This window comes from Perognathus longimembris, chromosome 21 (assembly GCF_023159225.1).
Source record: "Perognathus longimembris pacificus isolate PPM17 chromosome 21, ASM2315922v1, whole genome shotgun sequence".
NCBI lineage: Eukaryota > Metazoa > Chordata > Mammalia > Rodentia > Heteromyidae > Perognathus > Perognathus longimembris.
In genome coordinates, this window is record NC_063181.1 from 16,671,090 (window position 1) to 16,689,937 (window position 18,848).

At 39.1% G+C, this 18,848-nt stretch overlaps 1 protein-coding gene and 1 pseudogene across 1 annotated transcript in view; one reads left to right on the forward strand and one right to left on the reverse strand.

Moving 5' to 3' along the window:
* The window catches only part of Galntl6 (polypeptide N-acetylgalactosaminyltransferase like 6), an 837,540-nt gene that overhangs the window by 709,768 nt on the left and 108,924 nt on the right, over positions 1–18,848 (forward strand). The window lies entirely within an intron of this gene.
* Positions 24–812, reverse strand: LOC125339544 (annotated as a pseudogene).

Below are 18,848 nucleotides of genomic sequence, written 5' to 3' on the forward strand. Positions count from 1 at the left end.
TTCGCCAAGTCTTGAGGCTTGAACTCACGCCTGTGCATTGTCCCTAAGCTTCTTTTGCTCATTTTGCCCCTTGAGCCACAGTGCCACTTCATGCACGGTAGGCAAGCACTTTGTCACTAAGCCATAATCCCAGTCCGATTGTTTTATTCTTGAGAGAATGAGCTGACATTGTCTGCTGTCTGTCCGTGTGGATGCTTGCTTTAAGTGTACACCCACTGGGAGATGGGCCTGGCCACTTCTCTGTGGAAACTTCTCATGGATTCAGTCCAAATTGGCAATTCTTTTCTCAGTGACATTTTCACTTGATTCCCTTAGTTCTTTCAGTAATTTCTTTTTTTCTAGAGTTTCCTTTGCTCTTTTTTCCTTTCTTGCTTGTTCTTCTCTGCCGCTCGTTTTTCTTTGTGAACAAGGCTCTTTTCACCATTGTAGAAAACATCCACTTTTTCTTGTAGGATTTTCCGAGCTAGCTTTCTGTTTGGATCAACAGATCTTGTCTGGTGGCACTTGACCACGATGCTGAAGGACAAGTGCTTCAGCACCACACAGTTGCTGGTTTTGTTGGTGGTTTGGCCCCCTGGACCATGTCCCTTCACAAACTGCTCTTCCAGTTCATTCTCATCCAGGGAATGCAGCACTGAGCAGCCCTTCTTGCCTGCCACCTGCACTGTAGTGGGGCCCATTCCTGGGGACAGCAGTGCCAGCATCTCCCACAGCCCAAGTCCCTGTGGTGCTGTGCATGTTCTAGTCAGTGGTGCAGGAAAACGCCACAAAGCCCAGGTGCTCATCAAGGATGTGGCTCAGCCTGTTTGAGACCTTGCTGACATGTGATCAGGACAGGAGGCAACAGTGAATCCCCAGAAGCCTCGCAGTTTTGAGGGGTCAGGGGCAGAAGGATCTGAAAGGTTTCCCATGTGAACAGCATTCAGTTTACAACCTGGGTCAGCATTCCTGGCCTCCCGCCCGAAACGCGCAGGGAGAACCCGAACTCCGCGGACCCAGGAATCGCTACCGCGCTCCTCGGTCTGCCGCATATACACTTTTGGAGGGGATCCAATGTCACAAGTGTAAGCTCTGACCACATATGTGTAAAGCAGAGTCACTGAGGGTCGTCATACCTTATATTTCATGGAAGATGTAAATAGTGAAGGATCAGAGACTTCCTTTTCTAATTCTCAGCCAATATTAGAGTTATGTAATATGAGTGACAGTATGGGATCTTCAAATATTAAGTTTGCAGTATCTGAATATAATAATGACTTTCTGCTAGGAATCTAAATAATTAAAATTAAAATCTCCTATATTCTTGAGTCTTGATTAAACTGTGATCCATTGTAGGGGCATAGGAACAAAGGTATGGAAAGGGTGATGTGGGGGGTGTGGGGGTGGTGGTGGTGGTGTGTGGATGTGTGTGTGTGTGTGTGTGTGTGTGTGTGTGTAACAGAGAGCAAGATCTCAGGTATAAGTTGAATTTTTCTGAATATTTTGATTCTGATACTTTAGATACCATCATGTGATGGATTTTCATCATTATTAAAGGTTTTTCTAAAATACAAAATACATACATCTCCCATCCTTACAGATGAGTTCAGTAAAAGTTTTAACATGCTTAGCTACTGCTGAAAATAATGGGGAAAAAAATACCTGTTTGAACATGTTCAATTACCTTTGAGGCAAAGATTGCTTTCTCTACATATCAGATAACCTGAAACTTCTAACAAGAAAGTGATTGATTTCTTTTTTAATCAGCAAAGAATATTTTACTTCTGTGCTATTAGCCAAAATCCAGTCAGGCAAGCACACAGAGTGGGCTGGCTGCTCCCTTTTTAGCCCTATATCAGCAGGTCCCACCCCTTTGCTTGAATTGGCCAAGCTCATATTCACAATTGGCTCAGGACTGGCTAGTTTGGGGATAAGGTGTAGTGTATTTATATAGTGACCATCAAAAGAGTTTGAGATAACATTAACAGTCTTCATTACTCACAGCCTCTGTTATTTTCTTGAAAAACCAGAGGTGTGTCTTAATTATTTACATCATCTGCTGCTCTTTACTTGTTGATACTGTCTTGCAGAATAGGATAATCAACAAGAGCCAAGCCACCAGGACAAAGCAGGAACTTTTGAGAAAAATCATTCTCACGAGATTCACACAGAAAGGAAGAAACCGACTTAGAAAACACTGCTTTTCTCACAATGCCCTCCTCTTTGTATTTTCTATCTTTTTTTAACTCCTAATATTATTTGACTATCTCCCTCAGCTGTCATCCATCTTTCCCATCTCACTAGTGGAACTTAATTATTCTACAATTCCCTTTACTGCCTTGCCATTTTAATGGACAAATCTCTGTTGGCTATGATAGACACAAACCTGGAGGTCAGATGACCGATCAGGGGAGATACAATCTTATCTTTGTCCTTGCTTGGTTGGGTGGCAGAGAGTTCAGAATGCCAAGGTGAAAACTTATGGCCAATTCAACTAGAACGCAAATTCCACTCGATTTCATGGTAAGAGTTTCAAGTGAATGTCTACCATGATACCACCACACATCTGCCCTAGAAACACTTCAATCAGACTTACTCAGCTCAGCTATTACTGTACTGGAATATGTCTCCCAGGAATCTAACCCTTCCCTTTACCTAGAACAGCAAGAGCCATAGTTAGAACTTTCAGACTGAGGCCTGATTGACTGAAGTGGCTTCAGTCTCTCGGGAAACTAGTGACAAGCTTGTCAACCAATTTAAGGCTCTAACCTTCTTGCTGCACTTGAGTAATACTGACTTCTGCTTGAAATGGGACCAGAATATGTAATCCCATCCAACCAGGCATTTGCTTCTTCATTATCAATTTCAGAACACACAAAAATGGTAGCTTAGAAATGACTTGGCTTCCCCCAAACTCTCCCCGCCCCCACATCCAAATTCTCCCTCTTTACAATGATTTCCTGTTTTCTCGTTTTTGTGTTTTCAATCCATATCACTTTAGGATGAATGGCTCTGTAGTTATTTATGACCAACCTAAGAGGGTTACTTTGGAGAGAGAACAAACACCACCCACCCAGCTACCCTTTTCTGATCCAAGAGAGGGAGTGGTCAAGATCCCTATGGGGTATTACAATACAAACATCAACTTCAATAATAATAGGAAAGGAAGTCTGGATAATAAGGATAAGAATGGGTTGCTTATGTAGAGAGAAAACAACATACCTATCACAGTCTCCTTAATGTTATGTTTGTGTTGGCAAGATTTGAAGACACAATTCATCTTTCTTCCTTGAGAGCTGGGTTCATCCTTCCTTAGTTGTGCACACTTGCTGTCTCAGTAGTGAGCAATGCCTGATGGTCCCTCCTAAATCTTAAGGCTTAAGTCTCAAGTCTTTGTCCACTCCAAATCCAGATCCGGATATGATCTCCTGACTGGAAACTCTTGTGGCAGGATCTGGGCCAGTAGTCCTTGTTGCCTTGCTTCATGCATGAAATTGCTTGTTCATGGTGGTACTTGCTGGGGCTCCTTTCCCCCTAATTCAGGCCCAAGATGGCTCTCCAATCCAAGAGGACCACTCACCCTCAACTCATATCCCAGGGCCTCTGTAGCAAAGTAGAGGGATGTGTCTCATTCAAGAAAAAGAGAATCTGAGCACATCTCCCAGATGGAAAGATCCTGGATGAGCCCCCATATTGTTATAAATATGCTCCCCAAGAACAACTGGGGTTACAGCTGAAGACACAAAAACAAAGGGTTGAATAACCAAGGCAAAATTTACTTCTGCACAGAAGGGTGTGGAAGATAGCCAAAATCCTGGCAAGCAAGCACTGCCTGTTCTCTTGGGGGGGGGAAACAAACACAAATACAAACACACACACACACACACACACACACACACACACACACACACACATACACACACACAATAACTCCTTTTAATGCAGCACAAGATCTTTCTGATGACACCTTGGGAAACAGTCGATTATATTAAAATGTACAATTTTTCAACAGCATTTTAATTAAAACCATATAATTGTTGGGGATTATTATGGCCTGGGGAAGGCTGCCCTTCCACCAGCCTTGGGACAATGGAAGTCCCTCCCACCTTCTGGCCTCCACCCCTTGGGAGGTGAACACGTGCGTGCCACCATGATGGGGTTGTCCCGCCCACAAAGGGAAGTTTCGTGATGTCACTTGATGAACGTGACCCCTAGCCTATGACTGGCCCTTTGGCCAACCCCCTTTCTTTCCCGCCATTACTTCCATATAAGTGCCCTTCCATATTAAAGTCTTTGAGACGCTTCCCACCACCGCAGCGTGTCCCTGATGCCTTCCTTTTCGCCTCCGCCCTTGGTAACATGTGGGGGGACTGGGGGGAGGGGAGGCTTCAGCAACCCTTCCTCAACTTAGCGCTTGCCCATGTGAGCACGCCTTTGGCCTTCCGCTGGCGGAGGGCCAGGCTGAGTGCTCTTTCATAGAGTTTGTGGTTACCATTCTCCCCGTGGGGGGAGAAAGGGGGTGTCCAAACCCCAACATATAATATTGACAAACTTCCAAGTACTTGTTCTCATTCTCTTGATAAGTGTCAGCCTAGTTCACATGAATACAAACAATGGCTTTAAAATGCTTTAAAAATATTTTAATATTCTTAGCACTAAAAATAAATACATAATCAATAAGTGAGCTGCATCCAAACAAAAATCTGAAATATCTTTGAAAGCCTCAAAGCAAAATAATCCTGGTTGTTTTTCTATAGTGTACTACTTCTGAAGGTATAAAAGTAAAATTTGTGACAGGAATTTTTATCCCAAAATTTTGAGTGGGCAGAATTATTATAGATAACTCTAAGTTACACTTAATTCCTGGTCAGGTGATTATCTTGTGAAACAGCTCTAAACCTGGAGATCAAATTCTACTTTGAGCTTAGTTTTAAGTACATGGATGAAATCAGTTTTAAGCCGTTCTTCACAAGTTCAAGTATTTTAAGCATTATCTCCCTCATCCCTCAGTTGCTTGGAACCATAAATTAATTCTTTTTTGAAGCCAAGCTGGTCTGTATCGTCGTAACTTACACTTGCTAATCCTATCTCTGAATTTTTCTTTATGTTCTCAACCAACTTCCCTTCATTCATTCACTGATTCCCATTGCAGCACGTCTTAATCACCTCCTGGTATTGGATGGAATCTTAGGTACTTGGGAGGCAAAGATGAATTAAAACACAAACTTTCTATCCGGCAGCTGAGGGGCTAATTGAGCAAACAAACCATATATTCAGGATTTCAGATGACTCAAAATGATGTTTTGAAATGGAAGGAATATTTATGTAAGAGACAAAGATAATGTGCTGTCCAAGTACTCTTCAAGGAAGATTCTGTTGCCCCAACTACAGAGCTGTGTATCTTCCTGGAATTGCCCAACATCCTTGTTCAGAATTCGCAAGAGCCTAGAAGATATTATGTTGAGGGAAATCAGCCAGGTACAGAAGGACAATTGTGACATGTTCTCAGTTACATGTGGATGCTAAAAAAAAAAAAAAAATCTCATAGAAATAAAGACAAGAATAGAATGATTCCCCGAATCTAAGAATGGGGGGCCCACATACACACTCCATTGCAGTATAAAGAAAGTAAAATAGCAAAGTATCATTAGAAAGGTAGACTAGATTTTAAAGCTCTGTAGCACAGCAGTAGTAAATGTAGTAGCTACATTTTACATGAATGTATCTTATATTTCAAAATAGTTAGATGATAGGATTTTGTGTCTTCCTAACACAGAGAAATAATGTGTCTGCGGCAAAAGAAAAGCCTGTTACTCTGATCTGATCATTTATATTGTACACTTACATCAAAATAGCATTCTGCAACACATCAATACATATAATGATTATGTGTCAGCTAAAATATACATAAATAAGCAAATAAAGCCTACCCTTCCCACAGCTACCCACTTTAATAACTGACTAAAGGCATGATCTCCATGCTCAACACAAAGCTCCCTGTTGGTCAGCTGTCCTTCTCATGTGCTAATTCAATGCCTTCTCTTCCGAATCCTGCTTCCTCCTCCACTCCATCCCCACTTCCATTGGCAGTGTCTCCTAAGACACGCCCTATAAACCTGCAACAAGATCTGCTTCCTAGAGAACCCCATTGGCATCATTTCTTGAATACATTTTAAAAGAAATGCAGCTATTGCTCTGGCTTTTTTGTGCAGAGTGAAGCATTCTGAAATATGTTATCAGAGATTGCTAAAATCAGCAGAATTTACTCTGTAGATTCTGTGTCCAACACCGTTTCAAGGTTCTGTAAGAATCCACTTATTTAATGCTTACAGAAATTCTGTAGATATTATTTCTGTAGGTACTACTATTTCTCTTTCATCCAATAGGTAAAGGGAATAATAAGACAATCATTTACCCCAAGTCCCCACATCTACAAACTGACTCCTGGAAAGTAAAAATGGTTACTATATGGCCCCTGTACAGCTCTAAAGTGTGGTCTCTTAACTCTTTATTATCTTATACCATTTCTCTTGTTGTAACATATTTCATAGAGATAAGTCACTACAGAGGAATCACACATTTTATTTTTGTTTTCTCAGATAATAGCACGTATATTCATGTAGACCTACTATAGTCCTGATGTTTTGGAAATAAAATACAGTTTTTCCTTATTGCCATAATATCCCGGCAAAAATTCAGCCAAGATTTGTTATTCCCAGGATGTCACAATAAAAAAAAATGGGTTCATAAGGATTATGTGATTTTTTCCCCAGTGACACAAAGTTCATAAATAGTAGACACTTTCTTAAATCTAGTATTTCTGTCTCCCATACAAAATATCGCAAAATTAACTTATTTATCTAAACTATGCTCAGTCTGCAAACTACACCGAATCTAATATGGATTAGTGGAAGCCACCATCTTTAGGGTCCATGATTTTCAGTTGTATCACCTATGACACCATATAAACATCCCCCAAATGTGGAAAACACGTGGATATAGGCATATCCATGATCTGGAACTTTCTCTTCTGAATGGAGATGTCTTGAGCAGAATCATTCTCATTTTCATAGAATATGCCAGAGGTTCTTACTGAATAAAGAGAAGTACGTGTGTGTGTGTGTGTGTGTGTGTGTGTGTGTGTGTGTGTGTTACCACATTCCTAGCCCAAGAGGAATTATCTTCTCTACGGATGCTTATGAAGTAACCATATTACATATTTGCTTATACTTTTGAGGCCTGGATACAGATTCTAGGAAATCCCACTTCACAATATTGAATAACATGATATCATAATCTGCTCCTCAAATAAAAATGAATTTAATTTTGAAGAGACCACTGAGGCCTTTGGCCCCAAGTCATTGATTGCAATCAGCAAGGACAAGTAATATCTATGGTAATATGGAAGCCAAGGATTGGGCAGATAGAATCAGAGGAGGAGACAGTAAGAAGTCTATCTTTTTTTTTTACATCTTACAAATACAAGAATATGTCACTTTGGGAAATACAGGGTTATAAATTTCTTCTGCCCAAAGAAAAGGACCCCTGAGTGTCACTATAACTGAAGTAAGCTATGAGGGAAGAAGAGCTCTAATATACAGTGCACAATGCCAACATTTTGGTAACAGAAAAAAATGGACAGAGAATAACAGCTTTGCACTGCCCAGCCAGCTCCTTGACTTGGAAAATGTACTCACTCTTTGTCTCGATTATTTGCTGCTTGACAATTGTTCCCAGCAGTCGAAGGCAAGCTTGCCCTCGGGGAATGGGTTCAAATATAAATGACGGAGAGCCTTGTCAAAGGTCTACCATAGCTGACATCCCTTCCTTCCACCCCCATCCCCTCAAGGGCACTTCATTTTTACTTTATTACTTTTTTTCCTCCAAGGGAAGATTAAGGTCCAGGGGAAAAAATGTCATTATAAATGAGAGTTCTTGATTAGAGGTCAAAACTTCTGTCCTAACTCACCTCCCACTCCCTTCCCCTTCCATTTTGCCTCTTTCCAATATTAGCCTTTTCTGAAGTCGCAGAATCCCAACCCTCTGTTTTGATAGTTGAAAGTGCCTTAGGTTCAGGCAACTGTAAGACCTCACATGAACAAGCCTTAATGAACATGTACCAGCCCTGGAAAGGGTTGCTTCATTGTCTATTTACTCTGCTTTCAACATGACAGCTGACAGCCTCCCATGCAGAGGGAAAGGAAAGGCCATGACTTCTGAGAGCCATAAATGGTTTACTTTATTTTACCTTCCTTGTGAAAGTCAAGCTGGCTCATCTAGCACTCTCTCCTGCAATGTGGTATTGTGAAAATTGCAGCCCTCTGGCTCTCCTGAGAGAGTTAAAACAAAGAAATCACAATGACAGGAGCCTTACTTTTTCAAACACCCCAAACTCATTTTTTTTTCCAAATCATGGAATTCCTCACAAAAGAAATGATAAATGTCATTGCAGTAACCCCTCATGATGCAATTCTGGCTGGCAGCCTCTTACTTGAAAGAGACAGGAGATGGTTTAAATACTGCAAAGTAAGGCATGGGAATATCATGGGCTGGTTAGTTACGTTCTCTTCAATGAGAATGCTGAGAGAGATAGTGGTTTAGATAAGAATGCTAAGAGAGATAGTGGCTTAGCAGGACATAGTGTGGTCTTCAGAATCTCAAAATCATGACTTATTTATGTTGTTGTTAATGGTGGTAATAGTGTTTATGTGTGTATATTTTTCTTTCTCTTTTTCTGCTTTTTAGGAGGACAAACAGGTTGCAGAAAAGGAGGAAAGGTGAACAAATGCAAGCATGGTATTCAGTATATATTAGGTAGAAAATGAACTATGCAACTGTGGGCAGGGATTGGGGGGTGGGAGGCCATACTAGTGGAAAATAAACGAAGAGGTGACATTGTCCAGAAAAAAAGAAATGTACTCATCACCTGATTAATGAAATCACCCTAATAATAACAGAAAATTATATTTAAATGAATAAAAATAATAAAAATCTCAGATACATATTTGCCTATATTACCTTACTTGATTCTTATAAGTTTGTAAAAATATGTGTCACTTATTTGTAATTCCATTCCATAAATTAAAAACTCAAGAGATTCCCAGTTGTTTTATTCTTGCTAGTGTGGCAGAACTAATACTCAAACTCAGATTTTCTTAGGACAAAGCTAGTATGTTTGTCATTCTCTTTACCAGATTTTTTTGATATATCAAATTCTGTAAGGATTTCTAGGCATCGATTTTTTTTGTCCTCTGTTTATCCTAAAACTGCTTCTTTAAGAATGTCTAAAATGAGAAAGTTTCTTTTCTTTGGCAGGCAACATACTATGTAGAGTGGCAGGGTATTAGAATTAGCATTCTTTTAAATGGGAAGTTGATTTACCAAACACCATTTAAATTAAAAAGATGCTAAATGTGGCAGTGTTCTGCTCCAGCTGCCACAGGTCAATTATGCAAGCTCTTTATTGCTAGTTTATAATTAGATTCACCAGAGACTTATTAACCTCTGAGAAGAGTTGTAAGTTTTACATAAAAACAAATTGAGAAAAAAAACTAATGTTCTCCCTCATTAAAAGTAAAATTTGAAGCAAAGGTAAAAAATATGATTCATCTTGAACGTTAAAACCCATTGTTCTAAGTTATCGGATTTTCTGGGCTTCTGAGACATTAGCCTAGTAGATCACAAGTAACACAACAGTATCATTTCAGGCACCATAGATGCCATACTTAGAAAAGCTCTGGATGGTGGGGTGGGAGAGTCTGGAGTGTAAGTGGTTTCCTGATGAGAGGTACAACTTGGAACCTGTGAGATGAGGCCACTCCTTTCCCAAATGCTAGTCTTGAATGGAAATCTCCAGAGAAATAACTGAGTTCTGCTTTCAAAAATCATTCAAGTAGATAATTAAGTAAAAAATAAAAAGACTAGCTTTTAGTTTGATGTCTCTTTATTACCTCTTTCTATTTGTACTATTTGTACCTATAATTAAACCTCATTAATGGAGATCCTAAATGGACTGAAATAAACATCCAAACTATTTTAATTATGTAAGAAAAAGTTAATATTTTGTTTTATTTTTGTTTTATTTGTTAGGGTTTGAAGTTAGGGTCTTGAACTTGCTAAGCAGGTGCACTGTTGTGTGAGCCATATTCCCTTTCCTCTTTAATTATTTTTCAAGTAAGGCCTCATCCTTTCCCCTCCCTTCCCTTCCCCTTCCCCTGCCCTGGCCCTCCTCTGCCCTCCTCCTTCCTACCCTCATCCCCCCTTCTCTCTCTGGCCTTGGGGAACCTTCGGACTGCAATTCTCCTACCTATGACTCTCAAGTATCTAGAATTAGAGACACGAATTGATACACCTGGCCTGCAAATGTTCAATGGTTGGTTTTTATTTTTTAATGCAAATTCTCAGTACAAGTGAAGCCAGAAAGTTCAAATATTACTGGTGGAACATAACTTTTTATGATATTTAAATGGCTTTAGAAGGTAAGTTGGAAATTTAGACTAAAAATTGTCAAAACAATTGACTTTGACTCAGTCATGTAAGTTCTACACTTAGTGAAAACTTAAGGCATACGCAGATATATTTGTGGCAATGTAATTTTTCCAAGTCTAAATGCCCACAATACAGTACAAGATAAATTATCTCTGATCTAATTCTATTAATTACATAAAGTTGCCAAATCATACGTACTCATTTAATATGATCTGCAGCCTCATTTTCCATGCTAGAAGAGCTGTTGGGGTGGGAGAGCAATATATATTTCTGGTATTCCAGTTTAAATTGTTGATATATTTCTCTAAAGAAGAAAATTACAGTATCTGTGTGTTTACCACTATTTGAAGCCTTACATATCATAAATCTGAAACCTTAAAACTTTGCCAGGAACAAAAATAATTGAAAGAGCAGTACACACCCTTCACACACAGTGCTGTCTTTAGGATCAAATAAAATAAGATGTAGGAGGCTTTACCAGAAATGCCTGGCATGTAGCAGAATGGTATTGTGTGGCTGTTTATTTTTGTTGTCATTGGCTCTTTGATTCTGCAGTTACATCTATAATTAGCTTCCATGTCTTTATCCAGAGTTTTCATTTCCTCTGTTAGTCACTCTTACCTTCTGGCAATTTTTAGTAACAGATACAAATGGCACCAATATCACCAAAATAGGTCTCGTCGTCTGTGATGACTTCCTTCCCCTATCACCTTGTGGTCTCTCTTGTGTGACAGAAACACCTCTTCATCCACAGGAGAATGAGGAAGCATGGGCAGGCTTGGCACAGGGAGATAACTGGTCTCATTAGAGCCATCAGCCCTTCCCCAGAGTCCCAAGCCTAGAAGGCACAGGACAGGTCCCCTGTGTGGTAAGATGAGTCGGCCTCCAGTGCTTCACTGGGCCTCAAGAGTTTTCACTGGAGTGACTCTTCTTCTACCATTGTTCCTGTGGCCCCAGCACAGGGAGTTCATGAGGTAAAGAAACCAGAAGAGGTTATTACTCCACAACATACACACAGATCCTTGAAATGTGTTTCACAAACTCCAGATGAGTTGTGTAGGTCTAAATACAGCTCTCTCTGAGCACAACTTAAGCTCACTCTTTCTTGCTCAAAATATAAAGGTTAACAATGGGACTCCTTTACCTGAGCCCTGAGCCTCTGAGCCTCATAGGACAGGTATGGAGATAGGAAGGAGGGAAGGGTCTCAGAGACCTCTCTCACACTGGCCTCAGAGATGCTTTCTGGAACAAGGAAGTAGCCTGGGTATTTTGTTCAAATAGTAGTAGTGATAATAATAATGAGGAGGAAGAGGAAGGAGAAGGAGAAGAAGAAGAAACTTTACCAGGAACATAAACCACAGAAAACAAAACAGTGCTATTTGAATACTATCTATTCCAAAAATAATATAATTATCAATTATATGAGTAAATAGTTTCAAATTCTAAACAACTGACTTACAACATGACATTAAGAGCATATTCAAGCCATTAGCTGTCTTCTCTGTATACAGAAAAGCAGAGCTATGAGTCTTTTTGAACAATTTCCAGGATAAAGGCTCAAAATCTGAAACCCACAAAATAATTAGGACAACTGTCAATTTCATCTCTAGAGAGTATTATTTAACAATAACAGAGATTGATTTTCCTCTAGTGTGGAAATAATACCATTGTGTATAAAAAGTTCAATTTTGTTGCCCTAAATAGTAATTATCATGTGAAATTACTAGTCTAGCAGTATGATGCACTTTAACATTTATAAAGGAGTTAAATGATTACTATCATTCCTAATTGATCAATCCATATCACATACTGTAGTTGCCATCATGAGAATTTCAATAATAGACAGAAAGGAAATTTCAGACAGACCTTAATGTGTCTGGAAATTTCAATCCCAAGTATAGTTCTTACCACCTCACTTTTTAGAGGTTAATGTTCTTTATATAACCATTGCCTTGGTTTGATGACAGTAATTTTTCTTGTCTTATAAAATATGAAACACTTTCTCATGTCCCCCTCCATTAGGCTTCTGCCTTAGGTTTCTGAGAACTGCACACTGAAACATTTCCACAAATTAAGTCCCAATCATCTTTGTACTCATTGATGTGAAAGAACAGTAAACGAAATTTGAAGGTGTGGGGAGGGGGAGACAGTAGAGACCAGGTCTGCAAAACGAAAAACTTCTTGTCAAATGGTATTTCCCACAGGTTTGGGTCAGCGACCCTACATTATATAACTAAAACCAAGCAACTACTCAACATATAAAGGTCAAAAATAGACCTCTCAGTGGATCACAATAGCTCAAAAGTTACGTATGTATGTTCATATAAGACAAGGATAAGCAAACTCTATTGTTGACATTACATTTAAAGTCCTAGGTGAATTTCCTTTGGCGTAGGCCACGTGGCTACTGTATATGTTTTGGTACACTGTGTAATGTATATATGTCTACCTGATCTAGGGAAGGGAAAAAACAGGGTGTAAGCTATCACAAGGAATGTACCCACTGCCCTATCATATAACTGTACCCCTTTTGCACAACACCTTGTCAAAAAAAAATTTTTATCGATAAGTAAATTTTTTTAAAAAAGAAATTTTCTTTTACCAAGAGCTTTAAAGCAGTTCCTTGACGTTTTCAACTGCTCCTGTTTTCAGGGCAGACAAGTTGATACGATGCCCTTGAATACTTTTTTAATTTGTATTTTTTGTAAAGATAGTGTACAGAGGATTTACAGTTACATAAATAAGGTAGTGAGTACATTTCTTTTAGATCAATGTTACCCCCTCACTCCTTTTCTCCAGCTTTCCCTCACCACCCCACTCCCTTCCCCACAACATGTAAAGTTCATTTCCTCTAACATAGTGTCTAGTGAGTATCACTGTTGGATTGGTTCATCCGTTGGACCACCATTTTTGTGATTCCCCTTCCCTTCCACAAATTGGATAAACTTATATACAAGACAAAGGGTAACAAAAGACAAAAGAACTACAAATAGTCTACTTTAAAAAGTATGGAAACGAGTGTTATATCACTGTTGTAATTAATTTCAACATACCACGTGAAACCATAGCTTCTTTTGTTGATGATCCTCTTGTATCCCCTGCCTGTGCTTGTACCTGTGTGATCACTGTATCTCATCTGAGTACCCTGGATACTGTATATATTGATATTAGACCTAGGGAAGTGAAAGGGAATATCAAAATCGAGAGACAAAGGATAAAAAGACAAACGACTCCAAAAGCAATACTTGCAAAACCATTTGGTGTAAACCAACTGAACAACTCATGAGGGGAGAAGGAAAGGGGGAGAGGAGAGGGGGAAATGAGGGAGGAGGTAACAAACAGTACAAGAAATGTACCCATGGCCTAACGTATGAAACTGTAACCCCTTTGTACATCACTTTGACAATAAATAAGTAATTATTATTATAAAAAAAAGAAAAGAAAAATCCTCATTTCCACATTGTGGAGATCATTTTGATTAGCATCCTTTTATATAGTCATATGTACATAGCTATTGGGCTATTGTGAACCTCTTCTAGGACTGTCCTAGACATATACTAATTATTACAAATGAGGGAAACCATGGAGCCTGTATTTCTATGGATCTGGATTACTTCATTTAATATGATTTTTCCAGGTCTTTCCATGCCCTTGAGTAATTTGAGGTATCTAGCATGTCCTAAAATAAATACTTTCTATACATACTCCTCTTAGGCTACAGAAGTATATTCTACTCCATTATAGAGTTCTCTGTCAAAAATCACCTTTTAATATTTCTGCTAACCCAAGTATACAGAGTTTTAAAATGTACACAAATGAGAAAATCCATGATGATCAATTTTTATAAGCAGAAGTAAATTGCATGTCTGTCTGTGTGTATACATATATACATACATATGTGTATACGTATACACACATATATATACATACACACACACATACATTGCTGAAACTATATAGTTCCCAGAGCTTGTGATGGACTATTTAGCAGATATTCACTAAGTTCCTGGGTAGATCATTCATTATGATATCATGATACATGTCAGGAACCAGGTGAGCAAATGAAATATTCTCTGCCTTCACTGAGTTTCAGGGTAATAACAATGGATATCAACTTCATCTTTACACAACTATCTTCTTACATTCCTCTACTTTTTAAGGATAAGAAGACCTTAGTATAACTCAGTTATAACTTCTGCAACATAGTTCCTTAAACTTCCAAAGAGAGCACTTAAGTAGAAATACCAAGTTTGGGTTTTTTCATTTTCTAACTTTCTACTCAAGATCAGTCCTAGAGACCTGCAGATAGATACCTTACCCCTCCCCTTTGCTGAGCAGTTTTTTTCTGTTTATTCACTCATTTATATTTGTATTTTTGTTCATTTGTGTGGTGCTCTTGATCTTGCTATGTTGCCTAGGCGAGTCCAACTCCTAGGCTCAAGTAATCCTCCCATCTCCATTCCTAATACAAGATACTTCCTCACACAGATGAAGTGGGGCCAGGGATGGAGAGGTCCTGCCACTGATTTCAAAGAGAATTCTATTCATTCTGGGGTATATTTAACAGGAAACTCTTTCATATAGTCCCACAGAGAATAGTGAAAATTTTCTCCTTCAAAGGGGTAAAAGATTAAGTAGGCTCTGAGCATTGGTGCTTAAATCTGAAACTCTGTCATATTTACCATTGTGTCTCCAGATATTTTTAGTAGAGGCACCAAAAATATTGAATAAATGAAAGATAGGTGAATGGAAAAATGAGTGATTTATATTGGGTATGGTGGTACATGCCCCTAATCCCAGCACTCTAAAACTGAGGTAGTAGGAACACAAGTTTGAGGACAGCTTCCACTTAATGATGAAGTAAGTTTAGGCTAGCCTGGGCACAGAGTGAAACTCTGTTTGAAAAAGGAACAAACAAACAAGTAAATAAATAGAATATGTATATCTTTTTCTCGTGTAAAAATTTCCCTGCCCTTCCTAATTAAAATGAACTTCTTTCTTCTCATCATTGGTTTCTGACTTTCTCTTGTTCTATCTCTATGATATTATGGTGGGTTATGTGCCTCTCTAGGTTATCACAATGAGATTATAAACCATCTCTATCATGAATACCAGGACAGCCCCTACAATAGGGGTTAGTCAAATAATATTTATTATATTAACTTGGAAAAGATGATCCAAATTGAATTTCAAAGAATTACATTCTAATTGGGCAGTTATGATTTATTTTAAAGGAAAGCAAGCAAAAGCAAAAGAGCCCATTGAAGGTTTGCACAATTATGCACAACAGCTAGGAGAGAGAAACAGAGAGAGAGAGAAAAAAACAGAGAGAGAGAGAAAAACAGAGAGAGAGAGAATGGCTTCAAAAATTATTTTCCTCAAATGTGGTTCACATTACCATTTGATACTTAAATATATTTACATAACAAAAATACACACTTTTCCTTTTTTAGTATTTTGTATTGATTGTGATAAGTATTAGAAAAAAATTCAATAAATGCAATGAGGTAGCATCTATGTTAAGGATGAAGTTCAATATAGATAAGATAGAGAGAGAGAGAGAGAGAGAGAGACAGATAATGGGGTTGGGTGAGTGTGTGGACAGACAGATAGATCAAATAGCATGAGTTGAAATAAAACGTGTGTGAAAACTACTCAAATGACTGAAGTGTGAGAACAGCAGCTTATCCTTTGTTGTGAGTGGAGTCAATCAAATTTATGAGATCTTACTGAAACTCCTGATTTCTCAGTTGTACCAACTGATCTCAGGCCATTCCTTAGAATCTCTGAGTAAATTGTTTGACTCACTCTACCATGTGTGTTATCTTTTTATGAATCCATTGTCACTTGAATAGATTTTCTACTAACATCCATGAATCTTCTCAACATGGAACATTTTGCTGCTTTTGATGCAGTTCTGCTTTGCTGAGCTCTGGGGCTCGTGCTGAGCTGTGGCACTAGAGTGATTAAGCTTCCTTGTTATTGCTGGAGTGCCTCTTTTTCCCTGGGGTGGTCTGACTGTTGATTTTCAGCAAATGTCCCACTGTCTACGGTGCAATTATGATGAGTCAGCTTGTTTTCGGTCTCCAGCTCCGGCTGGCCAGGCTCAGACAAGCATTTCCTTCTCAGAAGCCCAGCAGGAAGCTCCATGCTGCACAGCTTGCCAGGAACCATTGACATATCTCTGAGAGCTACAATGCCTACATCAGTATTGTGCTTTTCTGTGCTTGTAGGAGACTGCTTCACCAATGGCATTGTTACCCTAACACAAATTTTTTAATCAGGGCCTTTGGTCCTTCCTGGTGATTCTCAAATAAATGACTATGATTTATCCAGGCAGAATGATTAGAGCAATTCACATCAGAGCTCAGATTCTACTCCAAAGCACAAGACATTATCAGCTTGCCAACTGGATAATAAAGATGAAAAATGCAGGGCATCCGTCATGCATGCCTGTAATCCCAGTTACTCAGGAGGCTGAGATCTGAGGATTGTGATTACAATGCAGACAGGAAAGTCTATAAAACTCTTCTCTCCAATTAGTTACCTAAAAGCTAGAAGAAGAGCTGTGGCTCAAGTGGCAGAACACTAGCTTTGAGCAAAAAGGATCAGAGGCTCAGACAGTGCCCAGGCCCTGAGTTTCAGGTCCCAGGACTGACTCATGCACACATACATATGGGGGGGGGGGGGGGGCGGAGAGACGTTGAAAAACAAGAAAACTAATTATTTTAATGTTGCCTTCCACCAAAAGTGGACATCTTCATAACATTGAAATTATCTAACATCACAGTATAAAGATGCCTCTTTTTTAAACTTTTTAATGTTTATTTTTCTTTTGGTATTCATTCTTCAAAAGGTGGTAACGAAAGACATTGCAAGTGGGCCTGGTAGCTAGCACATATCTGTTATCCCAGATACTCAGGAGACAGAGACGGGGATCTCAATCTCAGGCCAGCCCCAGGCAAGCTAGAAAGACTCTATCTCAAACAACAACAACAACAAGCTGGGCATAGAGAAATATGCCTGTGATTCCAACAACTCCTGAGGTAGAGGAATAATTGTGGTGTAAGGCTAGCCAGTACAAAGTTAGCATGAGATCCAATCTAGAAAACAAACTATAAAAAAGCAAAAGGGATTGAAACCAAGGTTCAAGTGGTAGAGCCATGGCCTTCTAAGTCTGAGGCTAAGTTCAATCCTCAGTACCACCAAAACCAAAGCTGTAAATTCAAGGTAATATCAGAGGAAAGTAGGACTGTACTTGCAAGGCAGGACCATTATTGTGTGTTGGTCTTCACTGTGTATAAATAGGAAAACCATCTTCTGTCTTTGCAGACTGATAAAACATGAAGGTTCATTGACTAGATGGTTTCTACTACTCTACCTGTTTAGCTTTACAACAACTTCAAATTAAAAGCAGGAAGGACAAGGCAACAATAAAGTGTGCAACCTCCTCGGCTTTTAGCTCTTCTATTCTTTATGGTGAAGTGGAATTCAGTATTTTCTTATTGTCAAGCCTATTTTTTGAGAAACCACTTTCACAGCTTTTACAAGAAAATGTCACTGTGCCTCTAGTGCATGCGAAGAGAAATCTAATTTCATTATAGTTAAGTGCCCGACTCCCCATTACCCTCCATAATAGAGTAACATGGTATATTATAGGACCTTAATAAATAGCAAGGATGTGGGTTGCAGCACATTTTAGTAGAAACCAAATTACTTTTGGCCACACATCTGCCTCTTCAGTTCATCCTATTTGCCACCATTCCACAACCTAATTACAGGATTTTCTGGAAATTGCTGTCCAGTAGTAACTGGATGACCTGCTTTATGTAGCAGAGACAAGCAGCCCCATTGGCTTCAGTCTTCAGCGCTGTCACCATGTAATTGCACTGGACTTCCATGTTAATTCCTGTAGATGGAAAGTAGATGAAATATTATAATTACCTTTTATTCCCTTGTCCCTGAAGCCAGGATTAGGGCAGTGTGCATCCAAGGGAAAGAATTAAGGGACTGGCTCTATTACTGAAGGTCTGATCCAATGAAATAGTTGGTCTCAACTATTTCTTCCAGACTTTCTTAGCTGAACAAAAGCTGCATCATTAGCCACCTATCTGTTACAGTTCACTAAGTATAAGGATCTCATCTGTTTAACTCAGGATCACTGTGGATTCACAGGTGGGAGAAGTCTCAGAAAATGGCCTATTATATCAAGCTATGTCTCAGGTATCAGAGCTGGAAGAAAGTTACCCAAAGGAAAGGAATGGACATGCTTACAAAGACAATGAGCCTTTCCAGACTCCCTCTCAAATCTACAAATTCCTTGTTATTCTTTCTGAGACAACTATATTGAAGTCATTTGATTAAGATATCTAAGAGTGACT